General features: G+C 39.9%; 1 protein-coding gene across 1 annotated transcript in view; it reads right to left on the bottom strand.

Annotated features, from left to right (window-relative positions):
* Window positions 1–14,297: 14,297 nt before the first annotated feature.
* mafa (MAF bZIP transcription factor a) overlaps window positions 14,298–20,694 on the bottom strand; it is a 73,310-nt gene continuing 66,913 nt past the window's right edge. Inside the window, exon 3 of the mRNA XM_059354676.1 lies at window positions 14,298–15,766. The gene's annotated coding sequence lies outside the window, so the exon portion shown is untranslated. The remainder of the gene's footprint in view (window positions 15,767–20,694) is intronic.

Raw genomic sequence — 20,694 nt, 5'->3', positions numbered from 1 at the left:
ATGTGTACCTGACACTTCCTGCCGTCATTTCCGTTTTGATAAAAGGCACGTACCAAACCAGCTTTCAAGTTTCGCTTCCTTCTTATCTTGATTTGGTAGGTAGGAAAATAGGCAAGCAAATGTGAAACACTCCTCCTACACAAAACCTATGTCCTCTGTGTTTGGTATGCGGTGACACTCTGGTGATATCATAACATCCCATGAGAACTAGAATACAGAAACTTCTGAGTTATGTCTGCTACCCTCCGGGTTGCTGAATCACCTTTCAGGAACTCCAAGTGCCACCGTGCACTTTTGGTGACAGAGCAGCAATAGAATGACTCTGATTTGAATCATGCAAAATGTTAACCCTTGCCTGCCAATATTTATTTTTGCTCTTATTTTGATAGCATCTCCGTGTTCAGCACTTATTTGGCATCTTGTCATTTAGTCATTTTTCCACAGGGATATTATGAGGCCATTTCTACTCTAACCTTCCTGATTTATCTTCAGTGTAACATCAGCAGAGCCATTCAAAATACGACAGTGCCAGGCAATCAGTGAAGTTATTACAGAATTTACAGAAGGCTAACAAAGCGTACCTCCGGTCCACCAATCACAGCTGCAGTTAAGGTCGGTGCTGTGGATGAGCAGGCTGAGTGGATGAAGGGGGGTTTGAGGAGGGAAGCACAAGGTCAAATCAGCTAACATAAAAGGCTTTACACTGAAAAAGCTCCTCACAATTAAACATTTTAATTTCAGTTCAAAGTGTGATTTTCTCACTTTGTCTCTCACAATAATATGGAGATGTGGTCAGAAGTCAGGTAGCTCTTAAGATGTCCTTGTGCATACAGGTCACATAAATGTTTCTGCTTACCTGCAAATTATACATCTTGCCACCGCCACCCAGTCCTATGCAATGTTTGTGAGTGTGTGTGTGTGTGTGTGTGTGTGTGTGTGTGTGTGTGTGTGTGACATACACGCCAGTAGTGCAGATTACAGTCCTGAGGGATTTAAATATCATTTTAATTAATCTGCTCACCTGAATTTAATGAGACATGTCCAAGGGGCTGTATGCATGTGTGAATATCTGTGTGTGTGTGTGTGTGTGTGTGTGTGTGTCCATATATGAGCGAAGGTGTGTATGCTGCATGTGCATCTATGTTCAAGTGTGCATGCCTGTGACTAATGAAGTTCATTGCCGGACTTCAAATTGCCTCCTTCATTTGGTCTTTTCAAAATTTGCATACATCACCTGCACGTTAGCCAGAGAGATGAAAGCGGGGATCAATGACAAGACTTCCTGTGTGTTTACACATGAATCAAAGCCCCTCCACAACTGCAGTTCTTTTATATACCAAATGAGTATCTAAAAATCAATCTCATCTGATATTATTACTGGTATGATTATATAATTAGTCCGTGATCAATATGACATCGATTCCAATGCAAACAAGGGATTAGAGCTCTCTGTGTTCTCTGGACAGTTCAGCAGACATGATCTGGACATGTTCGACAGGCTGACCAGCTGGCCCGCACAACCTTGACCAAGTTTACATCAATACATGATTGAACAGAACACAGAGGTTATGGGAAAATATAGAGTTAGAAGTTACCAACGGGAAACGTCTTTTAACATCGTGTCAATACACATTCTGAGTTTGGGATAATTCTGCGATTTTTACTGATTGGATGGTTCACAATAGCACAAACTAACTGAAATTGTGAAGTTAGGAAGGAATACATCACCTCTACATTTTTTATATAAATGACTCACCCTGTGTTACCTTGAATTCTCGAAGAAACGTTTTCCCCTAATGCCTCCACTGTGAACGGATAATTCAAAAATGTAGAAAATCCATAATGCATGAAAGTAAATGGGGGCTACGCTTAACAACATCAAAACATCAGTTTACAAACTGATTTGTACAACTTGTACAGTATAATCTAAGTCTCATTTATCCAGTTGTAGGCTTACTACTTCCTAAACACGTACATTTTTTGTTAAAACTTAAACAGTGACGAAACATCAGACAGCTGATGCATGTATTGTTTTGCTGTTGTTAATTGTTGCCCCCAACTCAATTCATCTCTGTTTTTGGATTCTTCGTTCACCAGGGAGAAAAGCATTTCCTCTACAAAATTCAAGGTAAAATGCATTGAGTAACTGATATACAAATGATCATTTTGGGGTTGAAATATTATTTACAGAGCAAAAGTCACAATAGAGATTATTGTCCTGCACTGTCACTTGATTTCAGCCTCCATGGGCTACTTTATAGTCAAGTCAGGTCAAGTCAAACTTTATTTATAGAGCACATTTAAAACAACTGGGGTTGACCAAAGTGCTGTACAGATATCACAGTTGCAGGAAATATGATAAAAACTAAGATACTAAAATACATAAACACAGTGCAACCATAGAATAAAATAAATTAAAAATATAATAAAATAAATAAAAAATTTAAATACAATTTTGTTTTTGCAAGATGTCCACTTAAACTTGATTAAAATCCAGGGAGAAAAAGTGTGTTTTTAAGGAGGATTTAAAAACTTCAAAAGATCCTGCAGATCGGATGTGCCAAAGCAGATTATTCCAGAGCCTTGGGGCCGCTGCCACAAAGGCACGGTCCCCTTTGGTTTTGAGTCTGGTTTTAGGGGCGGCCAGTAGCAGCTGACTGGAGGATCTCAATGTTCTGGCAGGGGCGTGGATTTTAAGGAGCTCGGTCAAATATTGAGGGGCTAGGCCATTAAGAGCTTTAAAAACAAACAATAAAATTTTAAAATCTATTCTAAAAGCAACCGGGAGCCAGTGTAGCGAAGCAAGGACGGGTGTAATGTGGTCACGTTTGCGTATAGCACTTTACAAAAGTATTTTTACCATATCAACAAATCAGCTGTATTCTAGTAATAACTTTATTTGATACTCCCACAATAAACTTTATTTTTGCATTCATGCTGACCACTTTTTAGATGTTTATTTTGCTTAAGCACTCTTGAACAAAAAGGAAGGAAGGAAGGAAGTGAGGGAGAAAAGAAAGATTTTGAAAAACTAGTAAAAGATGAGTAATGATAATTTAAAATATGCATTCAGTATGAAAATATAATACGGGTTATGCATGGATATGACTTTTACCTTCAGACATTTTTGCACTGTGTGTGTATTTATCCGTATTTGTTTGTGTATATTGTGTAGAATTTCCAGTCTCATTGTGTGTGTGTGTGTGTGTGTGTGTGTGTGTGTGTGTGTGTTGCCGTTCGTGTCGAGTGTGACTGTTTACAGAACGTGTGGTTGTCAGTGTGAAAGACGACAACAAACATGCGAACACATTGCCAGATATTACACAATAGGCGTGCACAAAACCCTCCCTCCCTCTGTCACAATTGCTGTTTCTCTCTGTTGTGCCTTTGTTTTGTCCAGCCTCATTTGTGATGGTATTTATCTCAGTAAAGGATACAAAACCCTCGCTCTTGTCTGAAAGAAGAGTCATTTACAATCATTTACATTAACAAAAACTGTATTTTACCATTACAATAACCTCAGACAATGGCATATATCCGCCTCGTTCATTTTGAGCAACAAATGAACAGAGGTACACACGCTCCCATTGTTCTGGGTAAAATGTGCCACAAACGTAATCATCTCCCCCTGCACTCCGCGTATTAGATAATGAGAAGATGCTGATAAATTCCTCAATACAATCTGCTCCCCGTTGGCTAATCCACATCATTCAGTATTGTGAGGATCACAATGATGGTTTATTATTGCTCATTCAGAGCTCAACAATGATTTAAACATTCGCGATATAGGAACAAACACACTGTCTCAGATCACTCATCCATTTAAGAGGATGCCAGTTCTGCTTAGCAGCAGCTGTGTGCAGCTTGGAGGGTGTAGATCATTGTTAGTCTCAAAGCTCCATAGCAGATACCTACCTTTGAAAGGCTGCATGATGGACCGAGAGAATGTTTTGAAAAAAAAGAAGAAAATACGCCGAGGATGCCCGTGGCTGTGAAATGAGATGCAAGTGAGCTTAATTATACACTTGAATACATATAGGTTTACAGTGAAACGCAGAAAATGAATCGAGAATGGAACTTGGACATGATGTGGCCGCAGTAAATGTTCCCATTTCCCCAGGATCTTATAAAGAGAGAACATCTTCTGTTTAGCTCATCTATCCCTCCTCTGTCTGGCACCTGGGGTATTGAATTTCACTGACACTCAGGCCCTTAATGAGAAGCAGAACGACACCTTCATATTATAGCTTGTGCCCTACCTCTCTCCATTTCTATGACTTGCTTTAATAAATTACTGTCCAATAAGAACTTTTATGATCTTGGCATATGTTGCCTTTTATAGGTGAAAATAATTGCGTTCCCAGATCACCCTGCCCATTCTGAACATGAGAATGAGACTAGCGGAGCCTACAAAATGAGATAGTTTCACAGTGTCTGCACAAGTCCTTCTCATTTGGGTCGTTACGCCTCCCCCTCCTTCTTTCTCAGTTTCCTGGTATACCTTCACAAGCACCATCCCCCCCTCTTTGCCACTCTCGACTCCACTCATGCCTAGAGAGGCCTGTGCTTGCATGCCAACAGGCACTCTTAAACCCACAAAACCATCCCCCAATCGACTTCACATGCACATGCACACACACACACACACACACACACGGTCTTGTTTTTGAGTTCCCACTGAAGTGTGACAGAAGCCACTTGACAGGTGACACACACACTTGATGTTATCGGGTCAGGGCCAGAGATTCAGCCTCTTGAGTGATGAGAGACTGTCACTCGCATTGTTTATCTATGCTACAGGAGGGGAGAGAGGCGAATGACTGAGAGAAAGCGAGTGCTTCTCTCTTTCCTTCTTTCTTTCTTTGCCATATATCACTCAAGGGGAAGGGTGGGGAGAGTTACAGAACCTCACTCCCCCTTTCAAACAGACTACATGTGGAATTTCTTGGCTATGACCAGTCACTAAAGCAACTTTTGAACACTGAAGGCAGAAAAGATTTTCATGGTTTGCATGCTTATACAGTTCACAGGGTCTCTAAAAAAGTCTTAAAAGTTTAAAACATGCTTTAGTTTTTTCCATTTTCTTTAGAAAGTTTGAAACATGCTTTAGTTATTTTTGATTATCTTAAGAAAGTTAGATATATGCTTGGGTTTTAACATACCCTCTGAGAAATGCTTAGTTATTCTCTTTGGGGTTTTTTTTTTTCGTTTTTTTTTTTTACGCTTTTATCCAAAGCGACTTACAGGGAGAAGAAAAGAAAACAATCAAGGTATAGTGCAATAAGAGCTATTAGTGCACCAATAAGTGCTAGTGAGAATTCTTTACTTATGCCACAAATGTACTTACTTTGTTGTTTCCGGGCAAGCTAAGCTAGGTAAAAGCTAGAAAAGTCCTTTGTTGTACTATGTCGAAATTTGCTACAGTTAAAAAATCATCAAAACTACCTGGTTGGCTCCATGAATTGCTTTGGGTACAAATGTATTTACTTCATGGTGAAGTCAGATGTAAGATGTGGCTTTCAGAGTCTCACAATTTTTAGTCTATTTACCATGAAAGTGCTTAAAAAGTGCTTGAATTTGACACTTAAAAACTGCTTTCTGCTGAAATGCCAGAGCAGACCAGAACTCTTGAGGGCCGAAAATAGAAGTGCTCTTCAATCATTTAGAGAAATGTGCTGGAGTCGGCTCACAAATTGATGTGGCTTTGTTATCGGCATTGTCAATTGATTACACCTAGGGCGATAATGAAATAACTAATTGAATGTGTCCTCTTGTAAACAATTTGTTGAAACGTACAAAACACAAACGGCCCCGTCTTGCCTCCCTCTGTACGTGTGTGAGCTCCTTTTAATTAATTGAAGACTGAGTCTGATAACCTTCACAAAACTCTTTTTTTTTCTTGCAGATAATCCTTCCACAAATATCACAGAAATTGCTATTGTTGTCAGATAATTTAGTGTGTAATCTAGTGTGGTGGTATATTTGATGGATGACAGTTTGTTTTGCCAAGGCCAAGGTGAAAGGAAACCTAAACTCTCTGCTCCATATTTCACAGCTGGGAGCCAGGGGTCAAAGGTCATTGTTTCTGAGACTGTGGTTTCTTTGTATTTCATCATGGATATAATGAGTGAGAAGACACTTAAATTCCCCTATAGAAGAGAGCACTTTAGCAGGACACAATTGCCCCTGAAGGCTCTTTATAACTCTTTCATTCTCTTCAGTTTTCTCTTTGTCTCTCTTCATTAATTTTATCCTTCACATCTGTAGAATAGCATCATGGGAAATATACACAAGTTATAGGAGGAAATAGTTCAGAGCACAACACATGTTTTCTTGTTACAATAATTATTTATTAAATTTAAAATATCTTTAGCACAGGTTAAAAATTAGACACTTCCATCTACCATGAGCGCCTTGGGATTTAACATGGTTCTTACATGGTTGAAAATAAACACTCTTAGAAACCAAAAAGATTTCTCCCCACTTTCTTCATCACTGTCTTCATAAAATGCCACATTAGAGTTGCTAGGGCAGAGGCAAATTTGGCATATAGATAACCATTATTTTCACTTGACATAGTATTAGAAACAAGAAAAAAACAACTGTCAAAGTTTTCAAAATGTCTTTCCCTTGAAAATCATCTTTTGGAGAATTTGGAATGAGTCAAAATTGCTTGTTGTACCAGCTTTCTAGTTTGTTTATTGGTTTTGCATTCTTTTATCAGAAACAAATGTGTGCCATTTTTAAAATAACAGCACACTTTAAAGCTGGTGATACGTCTTTTTGGTGAGATTAAATGGCAGCCCATTCTCTACTGCTTTTAAGCAACGGTTTTGCCATGGCATTTTATTGGCTGTGTTAGACACTAAGGATATGGAATTAATTATTAAGTGTATGCATGTGAACGTGCAGTGGCAATGAAAAAACTACAAAGAGTATGGTCAGACTGCCATCCTTCTCCTCACCTTCTTATTCCACAAACCAGTGATTTATGGTCCTTTTTGCCTCAGCCCTACCTTATGAAACATAAAAAAGATAACAAGTAACATGAGCAGAGCACTGTAGTAAATGGCAGGCCAATGCATTAGTTATCAGTAAGAAAACATTAACAGCAAAGACATATATTTTCCACTTTTGAAGTTGTTTACAAACCATATTCGTGTTCACAATTTATTATGTTTTTCCTTGTTTGATTTTTTTTTTTTTTTTCGTTATTACATGCCATATGAGAAGTCTGGATTACAAAAGTACCTGAACAAATTGCTTGTATATTAGCATGCATAGCTGTTTGGTATTTACATCCTATTTACAGACTTGAACTAAGAACAGAAGGATCTACAATACATTTTCTTTCATGTGTTTCATTTACATTTCTAGGATGGAGAACAAAAAGCAGCCTCATACCGATTTGCAGAGTACACAGGACATGCACATAAAATAGAATGTTTGCTTGACTGAACAAAGTGTGTTGTTTTTATTCCCTATCACTGAAAAAGGAATAGCTCAATTCTGTAACAGACTATGTCTCTGACCAGTGCTACTGCATTGCATAACACAGATCTATTTTTTTCCTTTGTCTGTATTGCGCACCAGTCTCTGAGCACAGGGGGCTTGGAAAGGTTAATTTACGATGTTAACCGTGCCGTGAAGGGAAAAGCAAATAGGAAAGAGCATGCACAGCACCAGAGAAGGACATTAAGCTGCGGCTACATCTTTCTCTTTCTCGCTCCCTCTATCTGTCCAGTGACAACAGTAGGGCCCCCTGATGTGTACAAAGACACAGGGCTATCACCATCCATCATTGCAGTCGCACTGAAAGGATCTTTCAGCAGTGATCAGGCTGTAAGCAGGCGCACACTACTGACACCTCAGTGTTTTTAATTCAGTTTTTGATCCCAGCGTCGTTCATATAGCCGCAGGACAATGTCCATCTCGACGTAACACATGTGCAAGAAACAAAACAAACAAGACATCCATTGGACAACTTGGTTAACAGGATCGGTGTAACACAACGAGGAAGACAGTATTTCTGTAACCTACAGTATACAGTAGAGCTAACAGGATAAATAACTCCAAAATACAATGCTACATCATATCTATATGCACATTTTATGTCTCGTATTTTCTGGTAGTGTCAGCTTTCGTAGAAAGAATGGAAGACATGGATATATTTAGACTGCAGACAGTATTTGTAATCCAGCTCATGGGGTGTTGCAGTCATTAAAGATATTGCTCATTTAGTGAGAATAACGTCAGTATCACATCCTCGTTTCTCCCCACTACTACAGGTCCTTTGTCCACCTCCAGCTCATTTACACTCAACCTCTAATATAGGCAATCAGCAGCACTATACCCTCACTGGGGGTCCATAAACACTTGATTTCACAGAACTGCCTTTGATAAAGGAGGGAGGTGACTGCAGGAGCATGTTAATGTGCTTTCCCATAAAGCTTATCTCTGACTGGGGTCACGGAGGCCAAGTGGCAAGGGGCTGATCGCCATAGCAATAAGACCCTAGAAGCCGTTACCGCAGCTTACGACCCCTCTGACGATAAGGGAGCCGACCAAGGCCTACCTTTTGGGTAATCAAACCCCTCATCCAGGCCCATGTGGGAAATAATGTGGACATTTACTACAGTACAATTGAAATGAGGGGCTAGCACAAATTTACCTCTGAGAACCGAGAAACAGAGAAGGGGTTCATTGTGATAGGAATCATAAATTTTTAATTGTCCACCAGCAGCAGTATTTTAAAAGCATGTAAATACAAAATCATGAGCTGACCCACACCGTTGGCTACTGTTTGAACAAAGTTTAAACAAAGTAATAATAAGTTAAGGGCTAACAAATTTCTTAAAAACATATTTTTAAGGAATGTATTGTTTTTTTTCTGTTAGTGTGTTGAGCTGCATAATTATTTTTCTTCTATTTTTGTCAGGTATATGTGATGATACTGTATAATTTAGTGGACTAAAGACGGGAGCTTTGAAGAACACTTTGATAGCATATGGTTGTCCCCTGCTGTCTCACACTCTCTGCTCTGTAGGGGGCCCAGAAGGGATGTTATGCGTAACTTTCTGGACTCTGCAAACTTTTCACTTCTCTGAAACTGAAGGATTACACCCTGTTCACAGCAGGGGGAACAGCATGCATCCTAGCATCTCCCCTTGAGCCACTTTAATCTCCATTTTACACCCTAAAGACAAACGCTAATGTTCCCCCAAAGCATAGCCAGGCTCAGATGGCAGAGAGTAAGGGTAAATAAAATCAATGCTATTGCCTTTTTAACTTCCCAGTGTACCTGACCCTGAAGGAGAGTCTTTGCACACTCACAATGAGCTTGCTATACCTACCAGAAAGTCCAGTCTGTGTTTTCCATATACATTAGCTTCATCAATAGTGTTTCAAAGCAGGCAAATTGGAATCTAGTTAAGCTGTTTTTCCTGCCGTTAATTTTCTCTCTTTTCTGGCTCAGGTGCAGGAGACTAAATCAAGCTGTCAGAAACCAGACTGCACAGCTAAACGGTGCACAGGCTGAAATGCCACCTGTCCACAGCTTCTGGCGATTTATTATTTTCCTATTTATTTATTTGTATAATGGCAACTTGAGTAGTCCCTACTCTCTTTTGACAAACTTATTCTGTTTGTTGTGATATATTCACATAAAACCCTTAAGTGAAGCTTTGAGCTATTTCACCACAGCTAATAGTTGCTAAAAGGATGTGTTTTCGTCCATTACCTAATCAGATGCTAAAGATTTGGTTTACAGCATTTATCAATGGTATTACACTAAGGCCAGCCCAGAGCATAGACTCCAATTGAGGCATTTTGGTTAATCCGATTCTCTCCGACCCCCCACAAATCTTCTTGGGAGCCCATCTCATCTCAGTGAGGGGCTTGATGGCTAACTGCTCACCCAGAGCAAAAGCTTATGCGCAGGCCAGAATGAGGTGGGAGTAAGGGCTTTAAAGGCTGTATTATTCATCCCTGTCATTAGCTATGTGACATAAGGAGGTCTGCTCAGTCTTTTCGGCTGTCTGGCTATTAGAACAACCCTCATCCACCCTATCTCTACATCCAAATTTATGCTCATTTAAATGCTACATTTCAAGCATTTTTACAAGTTATTTTTAAGTCAAAACACCAACACGAGCCAGTAATTCTGTAAGTACACGCTATATGTCAAGCTCATACATGTGAATCATTTTCAAGAGTCTCGGGTCGGCTTGGAGGTCAGGATTAAAGCAAAGCAGTTGACATGGGTTGCCTCACTGTAATCCTTTCCCCTTTGACCCCACTCCCACTACCCCAACCATGTCTGGCTTGAGGTCACTGTTAATCATGACACCCCACTAGACACAGACACACTCAGAAACAGGAGTGTGTTTTTGTGTGTGGGCATGTGTGTGTGTGTGTGAGAGAGAGAGAAAAAGAGAATGGATGTGTGTGTGCAGCTGCATGTTTGGTAAATTTGAGAAGCTGCAGTGTCTTTTTTTCGATTATTAACCACCATTTTTTTATTTTCCTTTTAAAAATAACCTTAATATTACTTAACATAGAACCACATGTTTGTCTTATGGCCACTACTTTTAATTATTTCAACTTTGATTATGAGAAATCATCTTTTGTCTTCCAGTTTGGCACAACAGATGGCTCTAAATACCATAATACTAAAGGGCCTCGACCCCTTTTTTCTGCCAGACCTACGAATCGGAGCAGTAGCATTTCAAAACCCTTTTACTTATATAGCAATTGGAAAACAAATCATGGTGCAAGGGTTGCTGAAATCATCCAACATTGAACCAGAATCCAAAAATGAATTAATTTTAGCTGTAGATTGTAATTTCAGTCTTCTCAACACTGTAAACATTTTAACAGTGCATAGAACAGAATTTGAAGCTTGGTGAAGGGTTGTCTCTTGCTGAAAGGCACATTGGGAGTCGTAGTTAACGTCTCCCTTTAAGTTTTTATGTACACAGGCTTCTACTTTCTACCTTTTTATCGAATGAGCAGATATTGTTGAATGCAGTTGTTAATCTTTTGTGGTGTTGATTCAAGTGGGAGAGGTTTACATCCATTGGGACTCCAACATAACAATGTCTGTAGGAAGTAATAACACTTAATAACAGCTCCGTCCCCTTTGCAACTCACTGGAAGGCCTCACTAAAATTGAATAACTATTTGTTTAAAATATTTCAACACTGTATATTTGCGTTCATCCTGGCTAATCTCGATGACTGTATTGTATTTTATATAAAGGTTGCCCATACAAAAGCCTTACACCAAATCATTAGCCGTGTTTTCATTTAATCGTCATGCAATTTAATCAAGCTTTTGAAATCTTCTTTCATGATTTTATTGTTAAATTTTCATACCCTATTTAGATCATCAACTCTTTTTCAACCAAGGCAAAAGCCACCTCAAGCATAAAAAACATTTTGCACTGTTGAAAAAAGTTTTAGCAAATTTTTCATTTTCATGCAGCTTTTGTAAAGCGATACTACACTGCTAATGAGGCAGATGGTCTTGACTGTTACTGTCATTATCAGACTGGCCACCTTTGTACCTATTGTCTGTCTTACAGGTTGTTTTTCTACACAGTGTTCTTCCTCTGTGTTTACTCACTTGGCCCCAATGTGTATCTGCCTCAGTGATCCACAGACTCACACAGAACACACAAGCTAGCCAGTGATGACACTAATGGGGTGTTTAGTCAGGAGGACATAGACTTATTAACCAGTTGAGAGATTGGGCTAGATGGTAATCAAATAAAGCGGATATAAGTTAATAAGCTGTATGTGAAATGGAGGACTTATCTTGACTGACATGGCACTTTTATGCTGCTACTCATTGAGACACATGAGACTGGTACTTTCAGCATGGTTAAGCGGAGATAATGGGGTGTGGATTCATCTCTATCAACTACTTAAGGAGCTATTCTATTTATCACATTGTTCGGTATCCTTGCTCTTCGGCTCACTCAGAACGTCCTTCGCTATCCAAAAACAAGCTTGTGGTGCTGCTTTATCCTGCTCTCATACTGACCACAGAGATGGATGGACCGCTTTGCTGGAACAGATTATATCTATCCAGAAAAAGAGGGAAATGGGTGAAGGAAGGTGGGAATGAAGATATAGCAGGACAGGGTTGAAGCATTAGAGCAGAGAAATGGTAAAGAAAGGTAGGAACCAAAGTAGATGGGTGAATGGGGGAAGGAGCAAGAAGAGAATGAGGAAGGCTGATTAAGTGGGGCCCATACGAGGGAGATGGAGGAGAGAAAGGCAGCGGACGGGGCCCAATAGGGGGTAAATCTGAGTCAGTAGTGCTCTATATCTTTCGTATCCCTGCCCCCCTCCTCTCTCCCACATATCCATCATGTTAATATACCTACAGCGTGGCCCTCTGGGTAATATATCTTTGACCTGTGATTACGCTAACAGCTTATTGTTTGCACACTGAACAATCCCATTATGTCGACGATCTGTTTACATACAGCCTTGCTGTTTAGATTAGCATGGTGTGTGTGTGAGAGAGAGAGAAAGAGAGAGAGAAAAAGAGAAAGGATGTGCATCTGTGCATGTGTGCACTTTCACACATTCTGTCTATGAGCATGTACATCTCTGCATGTTTATGTACATGTGCTGACCGCGGTCAGGGTCACTGCCAGATAAAAAGCACACATGCTGCCTGTCTATGAACAACGCAGCGCTCGCATTGAAAAGCAGAGAAGACAAATCAACCTGTCACACACTGCCTGCAGCTGCGCAGAAATGGAGCTTTGTTTGACTTCTGAGAAAGTGGAAAGCCTCGAGGCTCAGAGAAGATCAGCACTTGCTCAATGTCTTGTTTCCTACCACATACAACGTCTCGAGTTTGAGTGACACCTTCATCCTTCCTGTATTTTAAATCTTCTTTAACTAATCACTGCCAAGTCATAAGTCCTAATTTCAAGTTTGTTTACATGTTGACTGTAAATACCTTCATGTGATTCAGTGTGTTCTGACAGTATTTGAATCAAGAAGATTTCTTCATATAAATTGGCTGCACAAGCAGACATACAAATGAAGTAGTCTTCAGCACCTATATTCTTCTGAAATATCATATTTTTTTTATTCATACAGGGTGCATTGAACATTTTTAATTAGTTTGATTATTTTCAGTAAAAAAGGAAGCCTGTGATACAGAGTTTTAATCTAATTGCCTATTTAACATGATCTTTCACACGTGAAGTTGTTAGTGGAGCTGCGTCTGTGAAAAAGTACAGCTGTTGTGGGCCGGCATTGAAGAACCACTGGGATAGAAGGGTAACAAGTATTTAACCACAGGGCTGAACATCTGGTTGAGCTGAGGGCCATGCTCATTAACACAAAGTTAACCTCAGACGGGACATGAGGTCATGACAGCCCAGAGAGCCGCATGGCGGCGTAACAGTTTGAGGTTAAGAGGTTATTGAACTCTCCGAGGTGGCTGCCGGTCAGAAAAGAATATTCTATAGGTGGAGAGACCAGGAGAATACTTGAACATAAGCTCAGCACAGCCTTAAATTTCCATCTCTTTTGCTCTCCTCTCCTTTCTCCCAAGCCTCGCTTCCATTCTCGGCTCAGCTCTCGGACTTCTCTGGCAGTGCGTAGACTCATTGAGATGTGCAAATCCCTTTGACATAGGATGAATAGACAGTTGCTGGCAGGATGCCCCATGCCACTTTGTGCGCTGCCACTTAATTGGAGCGCCCCAGTTTGCCTTCCCTCCTCTCTTCTCCTACCCACGGTCACTGTGGCCAGGTTCTGTCTGACATCAAAGGCGAGGTTATGTTTCCCTTCAAAGAGTTTAAAATCTATCAGCGCTGCTGTTTGGCTGACGAGGACCTTTCACAATAGGAACGTGGGGCGGTGAAACAATTTCTGTCATGTTACTATACATTTTCTCAAATCATAGTAAGAAGATGTAAAGCTGACAAAGAGCTTGCATTGGCACAGAGAGCCAATCCAGCAACTAGGCCTATACCTGCACAACCTGGGCTATGAGTAATGGTCACGTTCCATCTACAGGTCAACATGCAAAGTACAGCATCTGAGACTATACATAGTGGATATACTGTACATATATACAGCAACGTATCTGAGTGGCGCTGTGTATGATTGTGCATCTGTATGCATGCGCTCATATGTGTGAGTGTGTTTGTGTCAACCAGTGTTTGTTTCTCCCATTGCCATGTGCGTCCATCAGTACAAATGGACACTTTCCTCGTGAGGCTCTGGGGACATGCAGTGGAGACTATGGGGACAGTAGTGGGCTCACTGATAAGTTACGCTTTTCTAGATTCACAGCACACACTGAGAGGTAGAGGATGCACGATGGTGGAGATGAGGCGTTCAACAACCTAGTGTTTTTTTCCCTGTTGTCCATGCAAAGGTTTTCTGTCTTTACCAGTGACGGGGTAACCTTTGAAGTTGTCTCTTCATCGGCTTGGCATATTATCTGTCAGTCCATTTGGTTATCTTCGTAGTCCATAGAAGACGGAGGTCAGAGTCCTCATGTCTACATTGCAATCAATGAGGTGTTCTCATGTGTAGGCTCAGGATCACCGGAGAGCACCGTTTCAAACAATGCAAGGAAAGAAGTGGCCCTCTCAGGATGACTACAGCTTTGCTACAGAGGTTACAACCCACACACAGGGAGGGAGAGGGCAATTATTGCAATGGGAAAGAATAAATAGGTAGATATTTGGGGGAAAAAAATAATAAACAATATAATATAAAATGTTAAAAAATAATATTTAGTAGTGCCAAGGTAGACTTGTGGTTTTGGTGAATTGCCTTTTCCTCTTTAATTTGACTGTTTGTTTCCTGATGGAACAGTTTGATGATACCAAAGGAATTGCTGCCTTATAATCTTTGTGTAATGTAGTCAAATAATAACATTACCTATAGCTAATGCCTTTATGCATCTATTTAAATACATAGTAAAAATGTCCAGATACCCGGGACTATGTCTTTAACTATCAGAAAACAAGTTCAAGTATTTTACATTTTTAAAAAGGTTGTCTGAAATATCCACGTATTGAGATTTGTGACCTACTAGGGGAGTGGTAAATATACACTATAGTCTGTTCCATGCTGTTGTCTTCATTCATCTCTATTTACATGTACTAGTGTGGATATTGGAGAGGAAGACTAGGCCTTTAGGTAAAGAGAATAAGAAGAATAGGAAGTACAATTTTTACAGTCCCGAAAACTCCAAAGAGTCGAGAAATTATATTGGAAATGATAATTACATGGTCTCTGAGGAGGTAAGAAGAATACTGACTTTATATGGAAAATATTGAACCATGAGTACTCTATCCACAGTTGTGAAGGTTTATGAAGTTGTTGAGAGCGACTCGGTATGTTTCCTATATTAGGAATAACAATAGGGTTTTATTATGATCTATTTACAGAGGCATGCATCAATGATCTTTCCACCAAAAAGAAAATAATCCTTCCAATGTATCAATCTGACATTGTCAACCATCTCATGAGTATGAGTCAGTCTGTCTTTTTTTTTCTTTTTTCATGTTTCGTAGAAAAAAGCTGGAGGTAAAATATTAGGGAGGGAATCAGGAGTAGTAAGAGGCGTTCAAGAATTTCACTGTAGGGATTTCGAGGGATTTCAGCAGGTCTTGTCTTTTGTTCTTCAGTGAAGTCATTTTTGAATGTTGTGCTTTGTAGGTGTCTTCGTGCAATTGGTCAGCCCCTCTGATGTCATCACTGCTATGTCGTTGGGTTATCTGTTAACAGAGAAAGAGGGAGGCGGAGAAGAGAGGGAGAAGAAAAGAAAAAGAAGTCATTAAAGTGTGACTCACACCACAATTCTCTCAAACCCTTTAGTGCTTCCATGCATGCACACACACACACACACACACACACACACACACATACATAAGTGTTCCATGAGGCAGTGAGTGAAGTCCACATTGTGAGTTATACATGACCCTTGTCTAAACTCGGTCCCCCAGTCTAGGGTTTATGGTGACACACAGTGAGTCACAGTCACTGTATTCGGGGGGCGGGGTGGGCTCTGCTGTCACTGGTGCCAGTGTAAAAACAAAGGCAGAGTGACCACCCTGTGAGTGTACATGGCAAACACACTTGGCTGAGATTCAGAGTGACAGTGGTGTCAACATGGGGGGTGACTCTTTAATCAGCTTCAATTAAGGCCAAGGAGAGACGAGAGTCTACTCCATGTCTGCATCCTTCCACACGATTCATTCTATTTATGTTCGCTGACAAAAATCCTCTCCTGTATTTGGTTTTTTTGTGTCTTGAAATACACAAAGTTTGGTGAGACCCCCTCAGCAGCTTGTGCACTGTGTAAGGATGATTCATGTAGCCAGAAGGAGCGCTTTGTGGGTGGGCCATTAGACACAGAGACTACAGTGGAATTCAGCTACTATCTACTAGAGATCCAATTACATGACCCTACTGTAAAGGTGCCTAGCCTGCACCCATTATAAATCACCATAAACAAAGCAAGTATTGACATTGCAGTGCATACCGTTACAGCTCCACACAGGCCTGTAAAATCTGAAGTTATTATCTTTGCCGTATACACCCAATTTGACCAAAGATGGTGTTATTTATTAGCCATAATATGTTTAATTTTTATTTTCACTGACACCTTTAAGTATTCAAAAAGATGAAGATAGATTGGTGCTGGGTGATTATTAATCAATCTGATAATTTATCATATATTAATGGAATTGTATCATAATGAAATCATTGATCAAGAAATTTCACAGAAAATCTGAAGTGAATTATTTTTCAGTACATCAGTTGAAGATTGGAGTTTTGCTTTTATATCACACTGTGTTACATAGTTGGTGTATTGCTAGAAATATTTTTTTCTCTGTAATTTAACTTTAAGCTGTTCTGTCCATTTTGTATTAAGTATTTAATTCATACGGGAGTATACTAAAATAGGCTTTACCTTGCGGTTATTTCATATCGACTTTTTAGATTTTAAATAAATCCTATATTGTAATTTATATGTCAATAACAAAATAAATCACCTATATTGGGATAAAATATCTTGACCCTATTGCCCAGCCCTAGAATAGAGCTGGAAACAACTTTATCAATGTGTTGATAAACGATACAGTCAAGCCTATAATTGCATTCCAGTATTACGAACATTTGTTTCCAATATAAAAGTTATTTGTGGCATCATCCTCACATACACAGATGTATACACACACCCTTTCTCAGTGGCCTCTCTCCATGTGGCATCGTCTCTGTTTGCTTTTCACCACTTACAGCACAAATCACTGCAAGCTATATGTCTCTGCTTTGTCCACCTTTCGCGCAGCAGTGAACCATGTTCTATGAGCTAATATCCTCACAACTGAGATCACAGCCATTGCCCCGGGGCATGCTACATCCACTCTCAGAGAACAGCAACAGTCAAGACTCGAGCCCTTCAAGACTGAATGTGGTCCCTGGGTGTGTGATAACTGAGTATGTGATGGGAATGCAGGGCCATTTGGCCCTCCAAAGCCAGGTGTTAGCACTTCAGCTCACTGCCTCATCAATAATTGACAGAGGCAAACCAATCAGAACAATTTGCTCCCCACAGCGAAGTGCTAGAGCCGCCTAACACCAGTGAATCATTAATGAGGCAATTAGCTGAAATGGTTAGACAGTTAGCCCTCACTGGCAGCGCTCCTGTGACGCTACTGCGACGGGTCTCCTTATACAGGAGCCTCGCATGATGGAGTGATGTGCGGGCCAACACAGGCCGAGAGAGAGAGAGAAAGAGTGGAATCACACAACAGTGCTTGGAGACAGAACTGAGCCTCTTTAAGGTTGGAGTGTAACTTGTGTCAGTGATGCCAGCTCTCCATCTGTTGACCACGGATCAGAGGGCCAATAATGGGAACAAACCCAATTGGCCATTACCATGGGAGATTGACCTTTATTGGTTGTTGTTACCATTGCACAGACCAACAGAAGCCGTCTCCCGGGTGATTCAAGTGTGGGAGAGCCTTTATGGACATGGATAAAATCGACCTCAGTGACATCACTCAAACATGGGGGAAGGAACAACAACAATAACAGCAAAGATGGAGTTTGCCTTTGAAGAGCAGAGATCCTGGATTGTTGTTTGAGAGGAAAATCAAAGCCCCAAGGGAGCTGCTCACAAAGCTTCATCGATTGGCCATATTGGAACCATTTCATAGTTTATCGATGCTCCTCTGCCTGCTCTCTCAGCCCCGGGTCCAGTACATGCTCAATTAAACCAGCAACCTTGATGTCAGGAACAAACCATACAAACACTACACCCTGCATGGATTATTCCCAAACACACACCCCTGCACACTCCTATCTAAAGTAAATATTTCACACACTATTCAGGCAGATAGGGTTGAAATTATGGTGTTTACTGTTACGCATATACAGCTTTTGCCTGCAAAAAGAGACAGTATTTCCTTTTAATTTCCAGCTTCCCAATCATTCAATATATCTTTGTGATGGAAGTATTTGGAGAGAGGGTGAAAGCAGGAGCAATAGAAAAGGAGGGAGCAGTGCTGAAAGAGAGGAGGGAGAGGAATGCATACTAAATTTTTCAGGTTAATGCTAAAGTATAGCAATCGTGTGCAATCATGGTCCAAGGGTCTGCAGGTTTTCATTCTAAATACTATAGAATTAGTTTCCAATAAGGTATATGCTATGTTACGCTTTTACTGATAGTATACAAGAAATCACTTGTGCAGATAGGTTGAATATTTAAAAGTTTTTGTTTTTTAAATTTATTCTAAGCAATCACAGGATCTGTTACACCTCGGCCCACACTCCAAACATGAGCAATTTTAATGTACACAATGGTTGTTAAAGGCATGCTATGCAAGATTTGTTGCTTACTGTCAAGACAACAGTCAAGCTTGGCCCCGCCTCCCCAGCTCAGCGAAAGTGATTTTCATTCTTGTAATTAAACAAGCTTTGTCTGTTGACGTTTCACGTCACTACATTTTCATTTTAGTATTTTGGGGCAAAGGATAATGATGAAAACTTCAAGCCAACTGGTAGAATAACCAGTAAAATCTCCTCATGTAGTCTGTTGATGGTTCAAAACCCTCCGACCTCCATGACATAGAAGTCGGCTATAAAGAGATCACAAAGAACTCTTCTGGCTTTCTACATTTTATTCTACAGATTACATGTAAAGCCTCATGTGTGCTGAACAGAAAAAAACAAACTTTCCCCAGTCACCTATTGTAGCAACTAACCAGATTCAACAGTAAGTCTATGATCCTTCATTAATACACTGTTATCAAATTACTTATGATGACATATTTCAATGCAAGTGGGAGATAAAGCAATTTGCAGAAAGAAGAAAATAGCTCCAGTGATCTGCTCCATTATTTGCCCCCATTTTAACACACTTGGGCCCGATTTACTGCAAAGTCTGAAAAATTCCCTCCGGTTTATTGGTAAGTTACGCTTCACAAAGCAATCAGTTTGGGAAATAATTAAGTATGGCCATAGTAAGCACTTCACAAGAACTGCACAAGTAGATAAAGGTTGTTATCTAAATTTGTTTGATAATCATAAATTTAGATGTTAGTTTTATCCCCCCAAAAAATGTGTAATTTAAGAGTCCAAGTGCTCGATTTAACCTGAGATTGCAGCTTATAAAAGGCAGTTATAATATTTTCACATAACCTTTCGGCCCCAACCTTGTGGAGAACAATTTAGGCTGCACTGAGAATGAGAGAGTAGTAGATTCACATAGCCATAGTAACAGGTCTTTAGCCTCGGTAACTAATGTGTCATAAATAATGGAAAGTGAAAATGATTTCAGTAAGAAGAGGCCTGGTAAGACTGCAAATATTCCAACCTTCTGCCTGGCTTTTTCCATTTAATCTTTGATTTAAGAAGCATTTGATCATGAGTCATACGATATTAATTGTAGTTCTTTCCAACGTCTCTGTTTTTAAACACCATTTTTCTCATGCAAATGAATCATTCCTCAGTTTCTAATTGGATGAATGGATTGGGATAAAGCAGGCCATCTGGAAAGTTAAACAGCTAGTCAAACAAAATTTAAAATGATTTTGTTCTTCTCAGTTAAATTGACATAAGAGATGAATGAAATAGAGCCCCTTTTGTCAAGAAAACCTTTTGTTGTTGATGCAAATGAAAGATTACAAGTAATTGATTACTCGCTGGGTCGACCCGTGTTGCTGATATTGACACTTGTGCAGATATTGTAGACAGCTAGTCTCTGTTTAATGATTGCTATTCACTTTTATAGCCCTCTCAGGGTGCCATCCTCAATAAATATTTGCAAACAGGAAATTTGCAGTATGACTTGAGAGAGTCATAACCCTGGCACCTATGTGTTTTGAGATTAACGTGTAATTAAAATAGTAAATCAATATTTATTAAGCAGTAGTACAAAGCAAATAAGAAAATATAATCAGGTCATATAATGAGTCAGTGGACAGAGGATGGTCCTTTAAAGTAATATTCTGCATTGCAAGGATATATATATGCATAGGGAAGTGAGATATCTACAAAATTACTAATAAAAATCAATCAGGGATACTGTAAATCACTTGGCACAAACACACACACAAACACACACACACACACACACACACACACACACACACGTGCTGTTCACACATAGGTATATTGACAAAAGCAGGTAGAGAAA

The sequence above is a fragment of the Centropristis striata genome, chromosome 2, assembly GCF_030273125.1.
Source record: "Centropristis striata isolate RG_2023a ecotype Rhode Island chromosome 2, C.striata_1.0, whole genome shotgun sequence".
Classification (NCBI taxonomy): domain Eukaryota; kingdom Metazoa; phylum Chordata; class Actinopteri; order Perciformes; family Serranidae; genus Centropristis; species Centropristis striata.
The sequence above is the reverse complement of the archived record's forward strand: the minus strand, read 5'-3'. Positions and strand labels throughout refer to the sequence as shown.